The sequence below is a fragment of the Gossypium arboreum genome, chromosome 4, assembly GCF_025698485.1.
Source record: "Gossypium arboreum isolate Shixiya-1 chromosome 4, ASM2569848v2, whole genome shotgun sequence".
Taxonomy (NCBI): Eukaryota; Viridiplantae; Streptophyta; class Magnoliopsida; order Malvales; family Malvaceae; genus Gossypium; species Gossypium arboreum.
This window is the reverse complement of record NC_069073.1, coordinates 108,292,016-108,300,593: the sequence shown is the minus strand read 5'-3', so window position 1 is coordinate 108,300,593 and position 8,578 is coordinate 108,292,016. Positions and strand designations below refer to the sequence as shown.

The 8,578-nt window shown below is 32.2% G+C and overlaps 1 long non-coding RNA gene across 1 annotated transcript; it reads right to left on the bottom strand.

The window, feature by feature from the left end:
- Positions 1-2,429: 2,429 nt before the first annotated feature.
- On the bottom strand, positions 2,430-4,180 carry LOC128291787 (uncharacterized). Its single transcript, XR_008281678.1, has 2 exons — positions 3,781-4,180; positions 2,430-3,137 (listed from the first exon to the last, which is right to left on the bottom strand). It is a non-coding gene; the product is annotated as an uncharacterized LOC128291787 (long non-coding RNA).
- Between the last annotated feature and the right edge of the window lie 4,398 nt (positions 4,181-8,578).

The following is an 8,578-nucleotide window of genomic DNA, read 5'->3' as shown; positions in this document are numbered from 1 at the left end:
TGAACATATAGTAGAGCCATTCAATGTATCACTGTCTCTTTTGGTATGCAAATTTTATTGGAGCTTTTTAGTTCTTCTGCTCAAGATTTATCCCTGTTTGAATTTCATTGTAGTCTCTATGTAATGTTGGTATTGGTTGGTGATTTCTATATATCTTTATATGTGCTGAAATGAAAAAGAGTAGTCTGTAGCAAAGCTAGGGAGCTGCTTTAAGGCAATCATAGTTATATCTTTTATGAACTTTTCTCTTCAGGATTTTTGTTGATCTTTGCTTGTGATAACAAGACTCTTTTGTTCTATTAGTCTCTTTAGGACTAAAATCAGTTAACATATAGTGATTTTATTATTCTGTAACTCTCTCTCTGCCTATGCCTTATGTTTTACTTGCATCCTTAATGTGGGCATCATGTGAAGCATGTCAGCATCTTGAAGGACCTAGGTGGACCTTGTTTCTTTTCCCGTTTTCAAGAAGTCTAATTGCTTTTAAAATCATCCCTGAATTAGATGATTGTTAAGTTAATTATAGCATTCCACAAGATGATAAAACAAAAAGGAAAAACTTTATTCTGTTTTCTTGGATGGTGGGTGGGATAAGGAGCTAGAGGAATTGCCTTCTAGTGTTTTCCAAAAAGCATTATGTTAATTTTGAACATTTGTTTTCTGGTTTCAGTTTAGTAATGGTAAGGGCAGAAGCATTTTGTAGATTTAAGTGAAAAAGATAGGTTATGAGTTTAAAAGTTATGTGCTTATGTCTCTGGATAAAAACTCTCATTTTCAGGAGGGTGGTTTTTTAGAAGGTCTAAATTTAGTTTAACCTTTTCAGGTAGAGCTGCAAATGAACCATGGCATGTGCTAGCATGTTAAGAGCTTAGCATGTCTCAATGTTGAGCTTATTTAGCTTTAAAAAACCTGCTTGTGCTAAGCTTGATAGAAGCTTATCAAGTGTTTCCCTAATGATCTTATTTGGTTGAAATTCTGCATGTTCTTTTTGGCAAGGTACAAGCCACCAAAATTTGAGCAAGATGAGGATGTAAATCTTGATGATAATATCTTATATTTTACATGGTTATGATTTAAGTCCTTATTTCATTGATATCTTTATATTTAATCTAATTTTTATTGTTTATTTTAGTTTTGATTATAAATTTTATTTTAATATTTTTAGTTAAAATTTTAATAGAAAATTTAATTTGATAATGAATTTTAATAGAAAATTTTTATATTTATATCATGGATATTATTATTCTCAATATTTTGATAATGAATTTTAAATTTTTATATTTTTCATGACTTTTATAATATTTTATTTTTTTTAAAACCTTTAGCGGCGTTTTTGGGAAAAGCGCCGCTAAAGGTCATGACCTTTAGCGGCATTTGTGGGTAAAGACCTTTAGCGGCATTTGTGGGGAAAGCGCCGCTAAAGGTCATGACCTTTAGCGACGTTTTTTAAATAAACGCCACAAATTTTAGTGGCGCCATTTATAACGGCATTTTTTGCGGCGCTTGTAAAAACGCCGCTAAAAGTCAATTTTGCTGCAGTGCAATAAAATGATAGATTAATTTACTTTACAACATCTTGCATTTTCTAGATGCATAAGAAAGACTCTAAGATTTTGATCTATTAAAAGGAAATTACTACAATTATTTTTCAATGTAAATTTGAGATAACTTTAATTTTAACTATGTAATGCATAAATTTAATAGAAAAAGAAAAGATAAGAAAGATGAAATTATACTTGTTAACTTGTTATCAATAAGAGAAAATGTTTGGAGAGAAGTAAATTTTCCATAACGAAAGGAATTTCACCTTAAACATATAATTAAATTAATCAAAATTTATAAATAAATAATTCAAAATTGCAAACAGCGGTACAAACTTAAAAAGGAGAGGAAGCTAGTTTTTTCCATAAAGTTGGGTTAATATTTTGATTGTAAGGAAATGGTATAAGACAAAACATATTTAAGCCATAAAGTTGAGATAATACATCTATTGACAAGATAACGATCTATGGTTGTTTAAGGAAAAGTATTATATTAAGAAATTAATAAATTGTACACTAGTTAAAAATATATAACATTTGAAAGTAGAAAATCATATTTATATGTTAAGTTGTTATTAGAAAAATCGATGAATTTAAGAGAGTTATGTTTGTAATATTTATTGAATTTCACTTGAAATTTATAATTAAATTCATAGCTTATTGGTACAACTCATGTACTGTGTTTATCTCTTATTCAATAATAGGAACTATGGCTGAGCAAAGATTAATTAAACAAATAAATAATAAGACAAAGATTAAATTTTATATCAATTAGGTCATTTTGTTACTAAATTTGTTTATTTAATTATTAAATGACGATTAGATTTTATATAGCATAGTTTAACTGTATAACAAATTGACACAAAATTAAAAGAAAAAAAGAAGGGCTTAAAGTAACAAATGCAAGAACGCTAGTATAAAATAAATTTACCGTAAAAAAAGAACATGTATGAATGTAATTTACACTACAGTCAATCACAGTAAACCTTTGAAACCTGTAATTTTAACATCTTCCGCTTCTATTGAATATGTCCTTTTAACAACGTGATGGTGGAAAAGTCGTTTTACAGGATTTAGGAGGTTGTTAAACTGGAGATTAGTGGATAAATCTATTCTAATGTATAATATGAAAGTTCATTTTGACACTTACAGTCATAGTTGGTCCATCCGATCCGTTGATTCACCAAATCATATACAAAGGTTTTAGGCATATAAAGCATTAAAATTTCAAGCACAAAGCTAAGCTTAGGCATACAAGTAACAAATTGTCTCCATCGTAACTTTTCTGAAAATTAAACACATTATCGAAAGCCCAGAATTCATGAAGTCCCCAAACAAGTATAACTTAATCGATCTGAACATTCCGTGTAGTGAAAATACCTCCTAAAATTGTTATCCTTTGACCCTGAAATTTCTGAAAGCCTAATATACAAAATGAAATAAAACGCTTGACTTTTTTTAATTTTTCTCAAGAAACAAATGGAAAAAACTTACTGATTGGTTGTGGAAAAAACGTCCCTAAAACCTTAAATTCGTGTAGTGTGCGTGTGAATGACTAACGGCTTCATTGCTGATTCGGGGTTTTTAAATTAGCGCCTAACACAATAAAATACTAAAAATAAATAGCTAAAACACCAACAGTTAACCCCAATTCATCCAGCCAAAAAGCCCTTAACAACAGAACCGATACTACCCAATAACCTACAAACAATCGTACTTACGCTTCCCAATTCGTCATATCTGAGTTGCCGAACGATTAAGATTGAATTTTCATAAATCATACATGATTAAAGGCTGATTAGGAAGTGGTTTATTAGATTAAAATCTTGCTGGAAATAAGTGGTAAAAATAATAAAAATCGGCAGCCCCTAATGGTAGATCTAGGAGCAACACATCAACAAAATTGGCTACGAAGGGACTATTTTGAGAAACACCAAAAATATTTGTTTAAAGGATGATAAGGGACTGTTTTAAGCTTGAAAAAAAATCAAGGCTGGAACAGCAGCATACTTTACTAAATAAAACTCAAATCGATAGTCACAAAAAGGAAAGATTTTTGGGCCACAACCACCACCAACGGTGACAATTGTGGGGACAACTTTGGGCAACTCAAAAGGAGTGTTTTAAAGGCTGAAAAATGACCATTTACATCAGTAATCAACACCAAAATTCCAAATCTAGAATGTTGAGTTTTTATACTAAAAAATTAAGAAGAAAAATGGAAGAATAAGACACTTACTTGAGACATATCTAAGGGTCGACAATGGAGAACCTTGTGGCAACTATGGAGGTATTCTTTCAAGTGATAAAAATATCATATTTAAGACTGGAAAATTAAGGGAATAATATAGCAATGAAGAGAAGGAAAATGGTACAAAAGTCCACTGCTAATGAAGAAAAGATGGGTGACAAAAAAGGGGTTTTGGGCAGCGGCAAAGTGAAGGAGAAGAGAAGAAAAATTGAAGAGGAAGAGAAGAGAGAAGTTGGATGAGGCAACTAGGGTTGGAAATTAATGACTATAGGATGAATAGTGATATTTATACCTAGGTTATAAGGTATGGGTAGCACAAAAATAGGCGGAAGGAGAAAATTTTCAAAATTAAGCTATTTTATAAGGAAAAGGATTCAAACTCAAGACCTTGATCTATTTGCACTGATTACTCATTTTTCTTTTAACCACTGGGTCACTTACTCATCTTTGAAAGAATTCTACATTCTTTTAAGAAAAAGTTTGGGATGTTATAACTCTTCCCTCTTAAAGAAATTTCAGGCTCAAAATTTACGTAATTCAAATAGGTGAGGATATTGAAGCTGAATTGAGTCCTTTGGCTCCAAAGTAGCCTATTCAAAGCCACGATTCCTCCAAATAACTTTAACCAAAGGAATTTGCTTCCTCCTCAAATCCATAACCTCATGGTCTAACCTCAATCTCCTTAACTTAAACAATATGGGAGGGATCAAATCGATATAGTCTCAACATCGAAACATAGAACACATCGTGAATGCGATCCAACTTAGTAAACAATTCAAGTTGATTTGCAATAGGACCAACCCTCTTAAGCAACCAATAAGGTCCAACAAATCTAGGGCTCAACTTGCTTTTCTAACCGAATCTCAAAACCTTCTTCCATGGAGAAACCTTAAGAAAAACCCAATCTCCTACACTGAATTTAATGTCTATGCGCTTTAAATCAATATACAAATTCTGTCTATTCGAAGTCACCATTAATCTGTCTCGAATTAACCAAATTTTATCTTCAATATTCAAAACCAATTCTGGGCCCAAAACTTTTTCTCACTCAACTCAGTACAACATAAAGGCAAGTGACACTTACGACCATAAAGAGCCTCGTAAGGTGGCATTTGGATACTGGACTAGAAGCTATTATTATAGGCGAACTTCGCCATCAGTAGATGCTCCTCCCAAATACCTTGAAAATCTATCTTACAACTTTTTAGCATATCATCTAAAATTTTAATGACCCCCTCTGACTGACCATTGGACTGCGAATGAAAAGTCGTACTGAAGTCTAACCGCATACCCAAAGCCTTGTGCTATTTCTTCCAGAATCAAGATGTAAAGCAGGGATCTCGATCTAAAATAATTGATACTGGTACATCGTACAATCTCACTATCTCGAAAATATAAAGCTTAGCTAGCTTCTGAATAGAATAATCAGTACAAACCAAAATAAAATGAACATTCTTAGTCAATCTGTCCACTATGACCCTTATAAAATCTTTCTTAGTAGGTGTTAAAGGCAACCCACTAACAAAGTCCATAGTCACCCTCTCCTACTTCCACTGTGGAAAATGATTTAGTTGTAGTAACCCAAATGGAAACTGAAGCTCAGCCTTGTTGGCAAGTCAAACATTTCGACACCAACTCAATTACCTCACATAATATCCGACCACCAATACATTTCCCTTAATTCACGGTACATCTTATTACTACTAGGATGCATAACATAAGGGCTATTATATGCTTCCTGTAGTATAGATTTTTTTAAACCCTGATCACTCAGTACATAGTACCTGCCTCTAAAATACAAAATACCATCAAAATTAATCCCGAAGTCCTCAATCGACCCATCCTCAACCTGTTTAAATTGAGGTGCTAAAGATTCATCCATACTCTGCTTACCTCTGATTTCCTGAACCCAAATAGGCTTTACTTGCAACTCAGCCAAGACACCCCCTCATCAAATAGACTCAAACGAGCAAACATAGCCCTCAAGTCAAACATTTCCCTTCTACTCAAAGCATTTGCCACTAGATTAGTTTTCTTAGGGTGATACTCCATCGTGCAATCATAGTCTTTTAACAATTCAATCATGAGTAGGATAACAACAACCATGTAAATAATACACTTCTCACTATACAAGTAGTGTCTCTAGATTTTAAGAGTGAAAACAACAACTGCCAACTCCAAATCATGAGTAGGATAATTACATTCATGTGGCCTATGCTATCTCGAGGCATAAGCTACAACCTTACCACCCTACATTAAAACACATTCAAGCCCAACATGTGAAGCATCACTGAACACAACATAATTTTTACCAGATTCTAGTTAAATTAGAATGGGAGCTTTAGTCAACAAAGATTTTGGTTTCTTAAAGTTGTCCTACTGCTCTTTTTCCCACTAAAATGGAGTATTCTTCCTTAATAGCTTAGTCAATGGGGCTGCTATCAAGGAAAAACCTTCAACAAACCTTCGATAGTATTGTAAACTCTAAATTATATAGATTTTTATAGTTGTTTATGACACATTTCTACTTAAAAATTATGCTAATTTTGACTATTTGGATATTTATTTGGGTTAGTTTTGTTTTCATTTAAACAAATTTTTGCTTTTATGTATTAAATTTTTGCATAATATAATTATTTCATGTTACATAATAATTTACTTTATTTAATTGTTTTAGTGGGACCATGGAATTAATAAAGTTGAAAAGCTTATTTATTAATTATACATGGACATGAGCTCTATTTCACCTTAGTTGGATGACAAAGATAAACAAATTGGGTCAAGAGAAGGTCACTTTGATCCTACTAAAGTTGATTTAATTGAAGAGCAAGTTTGACAATTATTTGGGTCACAAAACTGTCCAAGTAAGGGGGAAAAAAGCCCAATTCAGCAAGGGCATCTGAGCAGCCCAAAATTAGCTTTTGGAAAATTTATTCAGATGTCCTTACACTTGTAAAACAATTAAAAATAAGCTCCCAAAAAACACCCAAGAAATCGTCCAACCCTTGCTTGATTCATGCATGAAATCAAGCATGAATCAAGCAACCATTAACCTCCCTCTCCACATTTCATGGCCGGCCAAGTGAAAGAGATATTTAAGGGATGGTTCGACTATTTTTAGCAAACCTCTAAGCATCCCTTCAAGTTTAAATTGGCATCCCCTTTCACAACATCCAGCTCGCTCACTTCACATTCTATCATATTTTCTCTCATCTCTCCTCTCACTCTCACGTATAAACCATCCATTTTCCCCTTCCATTTAGCTACCAATTCCTTGAGAAAATTCTCTCTCAGCTAGCCATCTTGAGGACCAATTTGTAAAGGAGCAATTATAAGGATTAGAGGGAGCCATCGCAATCAATTTCTAGAAGATTGCTGAAATTATTCAGAATTTCTTCTTCCTTAATCTTTATTATTGTTTAACATGTTTGGAATTTTCTTTGTTTTTTTTCATTAATGATGATAACTTAATTTTGTTTATCTAGAATGAAGTTCATTTGATTTATGTTCATGATGTTCTATGCCTCAATCAATCCTGCTTTTAATTAAAATCCTACATGTATTTCATTCATTAAAATGTGATTGAATGCATTAGAATTAGTTGATCAATCCTAGCTAGATGACTATTAATGGATGCAACAATTGAAAGGTGCATGCTTAATTGAGATCCTAGCTCGATTAAATTAAAGGTTCGTAATAACTCGAGATAGCTCTATTACATTGCATAATTTTTAGAGTTGTGTGATTAAAGCATTTCAAACCTAATCGGTCCCTATTACTTCACATAAACTCTAAGAAACCCTTAGTTAAATATGATCATGGTAGTATGCATGTTTTTCTAAGTAAAAGATTTCGAAATAACTTAATAACGGTTTTAAAGTTAATGAAAGATCGAGTTGCCATGGAAGATTTTTCAAAACATTGTGAACATGATGAAAATGAACCAGGTCAAATGTTGTTTATTGTAGCCTATTCATGTTATTGTTGTTAAAGCTTGCAACTTTTCTACTAAACCCATCTAATACATTTTAATTATTTATCACACTTAGGTTAATTTGCATTTAGGATAATTTTGCATCTAGTTATTTATTTTTACATAAATCACTCAAAAATGTTGTGTTTTTTCTCACGACTACTAATTAATATGTATAGTCCTTATGGAGACGATAAATCTTTTACTTACTTATTACTTGATAACGACTGTGTACACTTACACAAACCTACGCATTACAAGTTTTTGGCGTCGTTGATGGGAACTATTAATTTAATCATTATTTGTGAAATTATTTCTTGGAATTTGGTTTATTTATTTTTATTCTTATTTAATTAATTTTTTATTTTTTATTTTTTGTGATTTATTTTCTAGTATTTATTAGCATAGATTGAATCATTGATTTACTTATTGTAGACCCTAAAATTGAGCAGACATTTAGAAAAAGAATACGTGAAAGATTAGCCCTAAGATAAGTCGCAAAAATGGACCTTGAAAATCAAAACGATGTTCAATGAAATGGAGTTGTTAATGCTCATAATCCAATCCTTATTGCTGATGATAGGGATCGAGCTATAAGACAATATACAGTGCCATTTTTTAATGAGTTAAATTTGGGAATTAGGAGACCGGAGGTTAAGGCACCGCAATTTGAATTGAAGCCTGTGATGTTTCAGATGCTTTAAACAATGGGCCAATTTAGTGGAATGCCCATAATAGATCCACACCTTCACCTTCGACTATTCATGGAGGTGAGCGGTTCCTCATTGAGATTGAAGTTGTTTCTATACTTGT